This window comes from Nyctereutes procyonoides, unplaced genomic scaffold (assembly GCF_905146905.1).
Source record: "Nyctereutes procyonoides isolate TBG_1078 unplaced genomic scaffold, NYPRO_anot_genome, whole genome shotgun sequence".
NCBI lineage: Eukaryota > Metazoa > Chordata > Mammalia > Carnivora > Canidae > Nyctereutes > Nyctereutes procyonoides.
Window position 1 is genome coordinate 12,428,917 of NW_026575140.1, and position 13,380 is coordinate 12,442,296.

General features: G+C 46.2%; 1 protein-coding gene across 7 annotated transcripts in view; it reads right to left on the minus strand.

The window, feature by feature from the left end:
• The window catches only part of IL34 (interleukin 34), a 57,717-nt gene extending 48,015 nt beyond the window's left edge, over positions 1 to 9,702 (minus strand). For 5 of the 7 annotated variants that reach the window (XM_055304737.1, XM_055304735.1, XM_055304736.1 and 2 more), the window contains exons 1-2: positions 9,552 to 9,702; positions 4,732 to 4,836 (exon numbers count right to left, since the gene is read on the minus strand). The gene's annotated coding sequence lies outside the window, so the exon portion shown is untranslated. The remainder of the gene's footprint in view (positions 1 to 4,731; positions 4,837 to 9,551) is intronic. The other 2 variants (XM_055304729.1, XM_055304731.1) reach the window with 1 other exon arrangement.
• Between the last annotated feature and the right edge of the window lie 3,678 nt (positions 9,703 to 13,380).

Below are 13,380 nucleotides of genomic sequence, written 5' to 3' on the forward strand. Positions count from 1 at the left end.
TACTATATGATTCCAACTATACAACATTTGGGAAAAGGCAAAACTACAAATATGGCAAAAAAATCAATGGTTGTCTGGGGTTGTGGGGAGAAGGGGACGAATAGGTGGAACAGAGAGGATTTAAAGGACAGTGAAACTGGGCAGCCCAGTGGCTCAGCAGTTTAGTGCCGCCTCCAGCCCAGGGTGTGATCCTGGAGACCCGGATCAAGTCCCACATCGGGTTCCCTGCATGGAACCTGCTTCTCCCTCTGCCTGTGTCTCTGCCTCTCCTTCTCTGTATGTCTCTCATGAATAAATAAATAAAGTCTTTTTTTTTTTTTTTAAAGGAAAGGGATCCCTGGGTGGCACAGCGGTTTGGCGCCTGCATTTGGCCCAGGGCACGATCCTGGAGACCCGGGATCAAATCCCACATCAGGCTCCCGGTGCATGGAGCCTGCTTCTCCCTCTGCCTGTGTCTCTGCCTCTCTCTCTCTCTCTCTCTGTGTGACTATCATAAATTAAAAAAAAAAAAAAGACAGTGAAACTATTCTGTAAGATACTGTAATTGTGAATATCACAACTGTCACAGTGTTATTATACATTTGTCAAACCCATAAAATAGGGAACCTGGGTGGCTCAGGCAGTTGGACATCTGCCTTCAGCTCAGGTCATGATCTCAGAGTTCTGGAATCAAGTCCTGCATCAGGCTCCTTGCTCAGCGGGAAGTCAGGTTCTCCCTCTGCCCTTCCCCCTGCTTCTGATCTCTTTCTCAAATAAATAAAATCTTAAAAAAAAAACCCATAGAATGTACATCAAAAGTGACCCCTAATATAAACTATGAACCTCAATAATAATGTATCAGTATCAATTTATCAATTGTAACAAATTGTACCACACTAATAATACATATTTTTTTTAATTTTTTTTAATTTTTATTTATTTATGATAGTCACACAGTGAGAGAGAGAGAGAGAGGCGCAGAGACATAGGCAGAGGGAGAAGCAGGCTCCATGCACTGGGAGCCCGATGTGGGATTCGATCCCGGGTCTCCAGGATCGCGCCCTGGGCCAAAGGCAGGCGCCAAACCGCTGCGCCACCCAGGGATCCCAATAATACATATTAATAACAAGAGATACTGTGTGTCTAGGGTACAATGCCTATATGGAACTCTATACCCTGCTTAATTTTTCTATAAATCTAAAACTATCCTTAAAAGCCTCAATAGTTTTTTATTTATTTTTTAATTTTTTTAAAGATTTTATTTATTTATTCATGAGAGACAGAGCGAGAGAGAGGCATAGACACAGGCAGAGGGAGAAGCAGGCTCCATGCAGGGAGCCTGACATGAGACTTGATCCCAGGTCTCCAGGATCATGACCTGGGCCAAAGGTGGCACGAAACCACTGAGCCACCCGGGCTGCCCCTCAATAGTTTTTTAAGAGAAAGCTTAAAAAGCATAAGATAAAAATTATTCAGCCAGTGTTATGTGCTTTGCTGGCCCAGGGTTTAAGTCCCAGATCCTGAACCAGCCTCAGTTTCCACCCCTGGGTTTAAGAGTCGTGCTTTATAGGGTTGGGTTAAGGGTTCCAGAACTCTTGTCATTGCAGTATGACAGCCAAAAATTATGTTGCCTAAGTAATTTCCAGGGAAAAGGAGAGGAGTGGCCTCATGGCCAGGAGATGAACAGGGCAGAGAGGACCAAGAGGCACCCTCTGCAGAGATGTCACTCAACGGTTTCCCAACTGTGAATAGACACTGGAAAGTACCTGGCCCCAGCCCAGCCTTCACCAGGCCAGCTAGTCTGCCAGCCTCTATGAATCACAGCTTCACGGGGCCTGGGGCAGCTCCTCCAAGGAGGCAAGCAGGGGGGCTAGCTATATAAACCACAATCCAGGGCAGTGGAGGTGGGAAGGTACCTACAGAGCAAGGGGGGCCAAAAGGACCACCACCTTGCCCTGGTGTGTCCCTTCTCCTGTAGGAAGGGGAAAGCCCCTAATCACTGTCTTCATCCATAAAGTAGCTCTACCAAGGCCAACACCCAGGGTGGCAGTAGGAGAGAAAGCTTAAATGTCATTATTCTACCAAGCAGTGAATGGAATTACTGCTGCCATACCAGCAACTGATACGGAGTCTCACGGCAGCTGCAAAAAGAGGGAAAAATCTGGGTTTCTGAACACATGGTTTAACTTCCCCAATCCCCAGTCTCCTCATCGCTAATATGGGAATAACACAGTCCTTAATCTCCCAGTTTCTGTATCAATTCAGTAAGGGAGTACCTGCACAGGGCTTAGCAACCTGCCTGGCACAGAAGTATCCTTAAGGGAGAGCTCCCTGTGCCTTATTATAAGGTATGAATGCCACCCCAGCCAACTGGGTCATTCTAGATAAATCACCATCCCTGCCAGGGTTCCTTGCTCAGCTCTGAGGACAGAGGAAGCCACTGCATTGCCACCATTAGGAAAGGAATTTATTGCCTTGTGGGTACTGGACTGGGAACTTGGACAAACTGAATCATGTGGACAAGGTCTTGGCACCCAGAGAGCTAGGTTAGGAAAAAAACACTGTTGCAAAAAAGCAAAATGTACTCAACAGCTGTGGGAAAGACTTCTAAGCCCTGGAAGAGAGTTGTTAAAGAGGGTCCCATTTAATGGAAGAAGGGGGCCATTGAGCAACAGAGAGCCTGGCTCCCCATCAAAGCAAGTGTTGTCTGCAGTTCTATCCTTGGGCTCTGGGGACCCAAGTAGACTGGGTCTGACTCCACAGAGAAAGCGGCCAGAAGGAGGACAGTCCTGACTCACCTGGCAAGGGGAGGTGGCAGCAGCTGAATCCATACCTGTGAGAGTGTCAGGGCCTGAGAACTGTTGGCCAGGCACAGCGGGGTAGAAAGCAGCCAACTTGTAGCAGGTGGATTTTGGAGATTTCCACCCAGCACAGAGGGCTGGAGACAGAGTATAGGTTCAAATTGCAGCTCCATCACCTACTGGCAAACTTGAGCAAGTGACATAAACCCTGGGCCTCAGCTGCCATCTATAAAATGGAGATATAGAAGCACCCACTGCACAGCATAGTAGTGAGGATTTGATATCAAGCCTGTTCAGCATTTAAACATGGTGCTTACCCAGAGCAAATGGCAGCAGCTGTTATTACTGTCCTTTAGGGGTGGGCTGGAACCAAGCCCTCCTACCTGCCTGCCCCCTCCCTCCCTCTGACTTGGGTCCCACCTTCACATCGGCCTGTTAATGTGTAACTACCTGGACTGAATCACATTAGAGAGGTGCAGAGCCTGGAAGAGCCTCTGCCTCCACCACTGCCTCATGCATGAATCTCCTCCACAGCTGGCCAAGTCTCTCCTTCCATGCTTCCACTAATGGGGGGTGTTCCACATTTGGAAGGCTTTGACCACAAGTCCTCTAGGTGGAGCTGCAAACTGCCCTTCGGTGGAAGTGATTTTTCTGCCAGGGACTTTCCAGTGTCTGGAATCCACCCATCCCACAAATGCTAGGATCACCCTGAGGAGGGCCCCACGCAGTCCTCCAGGAAGTCTTCCTGAGCCCCACACAGAGCACCTCATGCAGAATGGCAGTCCCTTTAAGGACACCTCCGTCCCCCAACACCTGGGTCCATGAGGCAGAAAGTCTTGGGTGTTCCCAGACCTGACACTAATAATAGTTCATATGCACTGCCTCACAAAACCCCTGTGAGAGATGTATTATTTTTACCCCAATTTTTAAAATTGTGGTAAAATACACATAGTACATAAAGCCTTAACCATTTCTAAGTGTACGGTGCAGTGGTATTCAGTACATTCACATTCTTGTGCAGCCATTACTAACCATCTCCAGAACTCTCTTCATCTTGCAAAACTCAAATCCTACAAGCATGAAATAACAAATCCTCCAGTTCCTGGCAACCACCACTCTACTTTCTGCTTCCATAATTTAGACAACACTAAGTACCTCATATAAGTGGAATCATACAGTATTTGTCTTTCTTTGCCTGGTGCATTTCACTGAGCAGAACATCCTCCAGGTTCATCCATGTCAAAACGTCCTTCCATTTTAAGGCTGAGTAATATTCCACTGCATGTGTATACTACATTTAGTTTATCCATTTATTTGATGGACACTTGAGTTGCTTCCGCAAACAATACTGCTATAAATATGGTTATCCTATTATTTCAAAATCCTGCTTTCAATTCTTTGGGGAATATATCCAGGAGTGGGACTGCTGCATCATATGATAGTATGATTCATATTAATTTGGGGGGGAACTGCCAAACTGTTTTTCAGAGCATCTGTACCATATTGCAATCCCATCAACAGCACACAAGCATTCCAATTTTTCTGCATCCCTGCCCACACTTGTTATTTTTTGTTTTTTTAATAGTAGCCATCCTAAAGCATATGCAACTTATAGGGAGAGTCTATTTTTATCCCTCCTTCACAGCAAAGTGGGACAGGAGAAGCACTGACTTGCCCAAGGTCACACAGGCAGCACAGTTCAGAGCTAGGATAGAGGCTGTCTGCGACTGTCTAGTGCTCTCAATAACCCCCATCTCAGCAAATGCTTGTTGTCCACCTGGTCAGTGGCCCTCCACCCTGGGGCTCCCGAAGTCCTCAGAGCTCCATTCAGGGCCTGGCTAGAGAGGAGGAAGTGATATAGAAGAGGACCTCCCCACCCCCACAACAACCCCAGGCCCTGGATCTCCCAGACCCAGTCGACCCTGAAATTAGCATCCAACAAAGGACTTACCCTGCACAGCCGCAGAGCTTTTCACCTGGAGGCCTCTTTAGGGGGCCTCCCTCTTGGGCTGGTCTGGCTGAAACAGAGTGGGGTTCAAGGCTGGCTCCACAGCATCTGGAAGGGAGTACAGGAGGGGAGGCAGGGAGGGTCTGGGGGTACCCATGCAGCTTATAAATTCCGTTTTTTCCCAGCGCAGTGGAGCCAGGACCAGAGTGGCTGGAAGGAGGGGTAGGGCTACAGGGAAGGACCTGTGAGGTTACTCAAGCAACTAGCATTCAGATGCAGAGTTGGCACATCCCTGGCACTACCACGTCCCACCTACATGACTATGAGCAAGCTAGTATGCCCTACACCTCAGTTTCTTCTGAAAAACCAGGAAACTAAGTTACAGCTTGCAGGGAGCTGTGGGTACTAGAGATCCACAATGCCAGGCTGCAGACTGGACGCCTGTTGTGCTGGCCTGCTGCCTCCTCCCATACCCCTGCCTGCCCCACCTCTATCCCACGCTGCTCTGCTCTCAACAAATGGGGGACAGGCAGAGCCTGGAGATAAAGGGTCGGGTCTCCCAAGTGACTTTCAGGAGTAACACATCTGAATGTATTAGCTCTGGTTTGTTTCTTAGAAAAACAAATAAATAGGCAACACCTGGTTGGCTCAATCCAAGGAGCATGTAACGCTTGTATTTCACGGGGTTGTGAGTTTAGGCCCCAAATTGGGTGTAGAGATTACTTAAACTCATAAAACTTTTTTAAAAAACAGTAAGTCGGGATCCCTGGGTGGCGCAGCAGTTTGGCGCCTGCCTTTGGCCCAGGGCGCGATCCTGGAGACCCGGGATCGAATCCCACGTCGGGCTCCCGGTGCATGGAGGCTGTTTCTCCCTCTGCCTGTGTCTCTGCCTCTCTCTCTCTCTCTGTGACTATCATAAATAAATAAAAATAAAAAAAAAAAAACAGTAAGTCCTCCAGATAAACAAAGATATGGTCACAAAGATGTTTGCTACTGTATTATTTATAACAGTGATAATTTGGTAGCACACTGAATTTTATCCAAAGGGATTGAGTGGGGCAGCCCTGGTGGCTCAGCGGTTTAGTGCCGCCTTCGGCCCAGGGTGTGATCCTGGGGACCTGGGATTGAGTCCTGCGTCGGGCTCCCTGCATGGAGCCTGCTTCTCCCTCTGCCTGTGTCTCTGCCTCTCTCTCTCTCTCTCTCTGTCTCTCATGGATGAATAAATAAAATCTTAAAAATAAAAAAATGTTATGATGTAAAAAAAAAACAAAAACAAAACAAAGGTATTGATTGAATTAGCATCCTACCGTGGAATGGGATAGTATATGGCATTTCCATGGCAATAAATGTTGAATGTGTGTGTGTGTGTGTGTGTGTGTGTGTGTAAAACACAGATTACAAGTCATGTATAGATGATCCCATATGACACAGAAAAAAAGAAGAAATATAGAATATACTGGGCCTACCTCAGGCCTCTGGAATCAGAATTTAACAAAATCCTCAGGTGATTCACATGTAGATTACAGTTTGAGAAGTGATAAAGTAAGGCACTGTCTGTCTGGAGAGTTGCCCAGTAAAATATTATTAGGGGATGGTTACCTCTAGGGGAGTGGGATTAGGATTTTCTTTCCTTCCTCTGCTTTTCTGAATTGTTAGTATTTTTTTCTAATAAACGTCATAAAACCAATAAGGCCATTAAAATGCTTTCAAAGATATAAGATCCAGGTGCCTGGGTGACTCAGTTGGTTAAAGCAGACAATAATAAGTGTTGGTGAAGATGTGGAAAAATTGTAAGCTCTCCAGGTGTGGCCACTGGTTCTTCCTGGCTGGGACGCACAGACAGAACTTTCCTGGTAGCCCCTGGGAAGTTCAGGAGACTGGTTCCCAGGCTAAATGCAGCTCAGTTCCCAGGGGACACAAACCCCTACTGGTGGGCATGGCTGTCATGCATAAGTGTGTAAGATAGCCATAGGCACCTTTAACTGTGGAAGCTATGGGCCTGGAGGCCAAGTTCTCAGACCTTCCAGGGAGTCTCTGGGGTTAAAAGGCCACATTGTCCACTTCAGACAAAATGCCTCTACCTAGACTGAGTCAGGTACTGCCACTGGACAGTATTGCCTGGGAGGTCAGGGTAGGGAGAGCTTCAATTTCCCAAGACATTCTGCACACCCCCAGAGGGAAAGAGCTATAGGAAGCCTAATTGCCCTGAACCATTAACTGAGGCAGAACAGAGAGACCCACCCATTCTGGTGGTAGGGCTGGGATCAGAACCCCAGAACCTAACACCTCAACTTCTAGGCCAGGCTCCTGAACCTATTCACTCCACTGAACCTATCCTTAGAATCCCACTCTGTGTACCTATTTATTTGGGGGTGCCTTTAAAGCCCCTGGGATGGCATAGAAGGATGGGTACTTTTCAGGCCTCCAACACCATCCCTCAGAGCTGCCAAAACAAGCAACCCCAAATTGGCTTAAATCACCACATCCTTAAGATGAAGTCCAAATTCTCACTTGACTTTTGAGGGTCCTTCAAATTTGACCCCCCCGGACTCCTCTCACTTCATACCCTACTCTTCCAGCCCTGGAACTTCCCACCCTTCCCCCAAAGTCTGCTTTCTCCCACTTCTACTGAACAGCTTATTCTTCCTTCTTAAGCAGGGGGCTGTTCCAGAGCACCCAGGCTGCTCAGTCACCATCTCCTCTGTTCCATGAAGGACTGTGTCTATATCAAGAACATGGGAGTTTCCACAGCTGGCTAGCCAGCCCAGTAAACCAAGAAAATGAACATGTCAGTTTTCTGCTTGTCTTTTATGGCTAATTCTGGTATCTTCCTAAAGGCTCTGGAGCATGACCTTGACCTTCCACAGTAATGGGCCCCTATGTGCCAAATGTTTTACCTATGTTATCGCATGTAATTCCCTGGCACAGACATTAATATTTCCATTTCACAGATGAAGAAACTGATGCTCAGAGAAATCTAATGACCACCTATAGGACTGGAACCCAGTCTGACCAGCCTGTGCTTATTCCACTGTGCCTCATAGATGGCCTCCCAGTAACCTACTAGAGTGGGAAACAGGGAGTACCACTAGACCACTGGTGAATTCTCCACTCTGTCCAGGGCTCCTTTAAACCTGTGCTTTGGGGATCCCTGGGTGGCGCAACGGTTTAGCGCCTGCCTTTGGCCCAGGGCGCAATCCTGGAGACCTGGGATCGAATCCCACGTCGGGCTCCCAGTGCATGGAGCCTGCTTCTCCCTCTGCCTATGTCTCTGCTTCTCTCTCTCTCTCTCTCTCTCTCTGTGACTATCATAAATAAATAAAAATTTAAAAAAAAATTTAAAAAATAAATAAAATAAACCTGTGCTTTGACACAAGTAACTGAGAGATGGAAGGGTGACTTCTAGATCAGATGGCCAAAGGCCAAAAAACCTTCAGAAGGAAAGATGTAGACATGAACTGCTGTCCTCCAACACCCAGCTCTCCAGCCATTACCCAGATAGGGTTCTAAGGCAAAAAAAATCCTCTATCGGGGTGAAGCCTTTCACTCATTATAATGGGGCAGGGTTAAAAAGAGTCAGGGAGTCAAGAAGATGCTCTTGAGATGACCTCCCCTATTCTGTCAACTAGTAAAATGGAAGAGAAGCCACAGGCTTGAAGAACCTTCCAGGGGTGCTTAATGAGTGCCAGACATTGTGCCAAGTGCTTTTACAAATCCTGTATCACTAATAAATTTTATAATCTCTATTCTACATGTGAACTAATTGAGGCACAATTATTTGGTGAGAGTTCAAAGTCAGGCAGTTATGTATACAAACCCAGGCTTGCCTGCCTTCAAAGGTCAAGTCTTAAGCACTATGGAGACTACCTCCTTTCTATTTTAGCAGAAGTGCTGCCAAAGTGAGCACCAGACTACCTCCTTCCTGAAAATCCTCAGAGAAAGCAAGTTCCTTACCCACCCCCTTATACCATCATGGTCCTGGAAATTAGGAATTAGTCACATAATTAAGTGAGCTCACCCCATGTGCAACATGAGCTGAGCTACAAAAATGTTCTTGCCCTTTGGCCCAAGTGTTCATTCATTCTGGATGGAGAATAAACTCCAAGGAGAGGGGGGAAAAATCTAAAATAACAGGAAAAGTTATTTTCATAGTGTTGCCTGTAAAGGCCGAATTACTAATTGCAAAACACCTGGAAGCAACCCAGCCTCACAACCAAGGGACGAAGAATGCATGTGCCAAGATGGGTTAATGAAGTGGATACCGCACAAACCATTAAGTATTACCTACAGTAGTTGGTTTGGTACATTTAAAATAAATGCAAAAAAAAAAAAAAGTAAAAGTAGAACTCATTTTAATTTCAGAATATCATCTGAATAAGGAAGACTCACCTATGCCTTTTTCTCCTCCCCCGCCCTTTTTTTTTAAAAAGAACTTTAAATCAATTAATTTTGGACTAGGGAATTCATGCATGTGGTAACTCACACCATAGTACCTAAAGACCTAAGGCAGTATGCAGTGGAGCAGCCCCCAGTAACCCACAACAATCATTTTAAAATGTAGGTTTGTTGGTATACAAAACTCAGAAGAGGACATGGAAAAAGTAACTTGCTTTATGGTTATTTGGATCTGCTTTTTCTCCTGCAAGGCTGAAGAAACACGCAGAGAATTCACACCATTTCTGAGACAGTTCAGAGCTTCTTGGCGGGGGCTGTATTTTCAAGGCTTGCTCTAATCCCTCTTGTTGTGATCTGTGAAAGCAGCAGCTAAATTGAGGTGAAATCAGGAAAAGGAAACCACGTGAGAAAAAAAATGAATGCCTTACCTGTTCACCCACGAGGATGAGGTCTTCTAGGGCCTTGCTGAAGTTTTTGAGGGGCTCCACAGCTGGAGCAGGTGCCCAAGAACTGGGGGCAGTGGATGCCAGGTGGGAAAGGCTGCGGCTTCCCCTAACCCACAATCCCGGCTTCCCGACTGATGAGAAGGGCGGGGAAAGCAGGCCACAGCAGCTGCCGATTCAGAAACTGAAGCCAGCAAGGGCGGGGCAAGGCCACGTGTCCCCAGCCTGCCTTGGGAGTGCGGGTAGGAGGAGGTCACAAAACCAGAGGATCAGCCAGGAACTCTTTCCTGACTGAGGGCGTCTGGCAAGTTAATGGCAGGATCAAATTTTGGCTCCCAGGCAGGTTGGGCCATTTTAAGGGGCTACCCCAGCTCTTCTCCAGAACACATTTACCCTGGCAAAAAATACTCTCCCTGCAAAACTTAATAAAACTGATGACATGATAATAACTGGAGTGCATGTGTACATAGAGGGACAGATGGAGAAAAGGCCTTTGATAAATAATCACCACTGCTGAGGACCAAATTACCCAGCATACAGATGGAGCCACGAGCCCAGAGATGAAGTATCTAACCTAAGATCACACGGTCAGGGCTTCCTGACATGACTGTTTTGGTGTAATTTGTGGTAGGACACACAGCACAGGGAGTTTCTGAGGGCACAGAAGGGAGGCCCTTTGCTCAGCCCCATCTCCAATTAGGGCACTTTCACTTTGCCTGGGTCAGATCAAATGCAGAGAATAGCTCTGCCCAGCAGAGTTCTGTGGGCACCATGGGGCAGCTCCATCACCTTGTTTTCACAGCAAGATCCCTGTATTTGGAGTTAGGGGTGGGTCAACCCTTCAAAGGATCCTTTAGCTCCTCCACCAGTGGACATTACAAACAGAGATCAGGGAACAGGGGAAGGGTTCTGTTTAAAGCAGTAAACTATCTAAGACAATAATTTGTACTGTTTCTTTGAATGGAAGCACAGAATTTTTATTAAGAGGCCTCTTATTTAAAAAAAAAAAAAAGAGGCCTCTTATTAACATCTAGGATTCCATAGCACCTAGCTTGAAAGATGCTAGCATACATGTTAGCATGTCTTATTCAGAATGTCAATGCCTGGCAAAATAGTTCAAGAAATGATTTCTGAATTGGGTCGACAAAACTGGATTCCCGGTTTGGCCCTGAACTTCCAGCAGGACAAGGCCCACACTAGAAATGTACTTGGCTAATTCCCCACACTCTTCCCCAAGGCTGTGGCTATCCTGGCCACACCCTCCACGAGGCCTTGGCAAAGCTCTGCCAAATTGATTCATACTGGCCTGCTGGGACGGCAGGAGAGTGGAGATGAGGGCACAGCCACAGGATCTCACTAGAGCCTCACAGAAGTCTGAATAAACTCCATCGTGCTAAGGCCTCTTGGCTTGAAATGTCCCTTTTCAAAGTATCGTACATCTTGCAGTTCAAGATGGGGGATGGCTCTAGACACCCCAGGGTTCCAGACCCAACTTTAGTGGCCATGCCTCCTCAAATGCTCTGGAAGCTCAGCAAAACCATTTTGCTGTTACCATGACCCCCTGAAGGTTGGCTTTATTCTCCTTTACAGACAGGAAACTGAGACCATGCTCAGAGAGACCAGTGAACCCAGGTCATTGGACTCTGTGTCCAAGGTTCTTTCTATGGCCTTCACTCCACTTGGCATTTGGCAGATAGGATTTTAATTCTGACAGCTTTCCGTGGTTAAGCGGCCTTTATCCAGCTGCAGCAACAGCTCCATAAAGGGAAAAGGTTGCTCAGACTGCCTTAACACTAAATCCTAATAACTCACAGTAAATGTTGATGCTTCTTTTGACCATCATGTCACTAGCCTATACACATCTATTCACGACCCCAAATTATTAAATGTGTGAAAACTCTTTCCAAATGAACTAATTCAAAGTCAACACTCATTCCGAGACTTTTGTTTGTTGTCAGACAAGGCAACAAGTTCTGCTGGGTAGTCCTGTGAATTGAAAATGTGAAGGCTCTAGAAGGCACAGGTAGGGAACTGAGATGGGTTTGCCTCTGGGGTTTCAACAAAACCCACTAGGTATTGGTTTCTGGATTTGAGGGGTAAAGGTGGGCTTGGATGGTATGGACAGGCTTTGAGCTATCTGAATCTCCCAACCTTTTGTCCCCAAACTGGAATTTACAACCGTGGTCTATTTATTTATTTGGCTACATTTTGAGTAAGAAACACTGCTCCCTCATTCCCCACCCAACTTAACGATTTCCAAGTCTGATGACCACTAGACTGTGAAATATACAGATGCTCAGACAACAGCAGAAATTTAAGAGTAATCTAGGGACAAAATCCAGCAATCTGACAAATGATCCTAATATCTAGCTGGAGCTAAAAACCACTGCACAGGTTTCCTTGCATTTCTGTACTGAAAACCTTTGGCTGCCCACCCTCCACCTCCCCATTTTTTCGACTTGGGATCTTCCGGCTTTTCCCAGAAGTTGCAAGGCTGTGGCTGTTTTATCTGAGACCGCCAGAGACATGAGACAGGCTCTTCAGAAACTTGCCAGGCTCTCTTAGCAGACTTACCAAAACTACTAGGTTATAAAATAATAACTCTCCTTCAACTTCTGGGTACAAAGCAGACCTGCAAGGATGTGGTACGTAGTAGGTGCTGGTAAATACTGGAGGAATAAACAAATTTAGCAGCATCTTCTAGTGGATTGGTCATGTCTTCTGACATTGGCTTTCAAGCTTCTATACAAGCAATTGGCTATGCTGGTGCAGACTGGTGAAGGAGACTCTTCAGATTCCTGTGTAGTTTGTCTCTGCTGATTTCAGTTAGCTCATCTTCACAAAGCCCCACACATTCGGCTATCAGATCCTCAGATATACATCAGTCACTGACCACAGGTGTTCACTGAAGCCCTACCACGTACCCAAGAGTAAGCTATCTGGCCCCCACACTGTTATTTTTTTTGGACAATTTGATTGATTTCAGTAGCAGAGATGGTTCTTCTGAGGTCTTGATATAGCCCTTGAATGTATTTTAAAGGTATGATAAACAAAATATTCAAATACAATATTCCATATGCAAGTGAGCAAGTAGATGACTTAGACAAACACATGTCATTTCTATTTTGAATAGAAATAGAATTTACAATTTTTTTTTTAAAAATTGGAAGTCAGGGATCCCTGGGTGGCGCAGCGGTTTGGCGCCTGCCTTTGGCCCGGGGCGCGATCCTGGAGACCCGGGATCGAATCCCATATCGGGCTCCCGGTGCATGGAGCCTGCTTCTCCCTCTGCCTGTGTCTCTGCCTCTCTCTCTCTCTGTGTGACTATCATAAAATAAAAATAAAATTTAAAAAAAAATTGGAAGTCAGAAAATAAAAAACTGGAAGCCAGGTTGATCTTATCTGAAGAATGTTCCCAACATTCCTGTCTTCCCACTAATGAGAAACTCAAAAGAGGCTACATCATAGGAGCAGCACACATTCTGAAGACCAATACTCTCCCCGTGAGAGAAGTGAACTCCACGAGCCTTTCCCAGCCACAGCAGTCTTGCTAGCAACACGTTAAAAAAAAACCTAACATTCCATCCATAGTCCAACTTGAGCCCCCTCCCCCCAAGGAATGCTATTCTTGGCAAGAGATCTTCCAAAGGAAATGACATCCGCAGAACCTCTAACCATGAGGTCAGGGAAAGATGAGGCAGCTGAAAACTTTTCAGTCCTTTCTTAGACCCAAGTTACAGAAACTTAACAGAGCAATAGGATGGGAGCAATCTTAGTAATAACTAAGGGCAAATGACTCAGGCATTATCCCTCC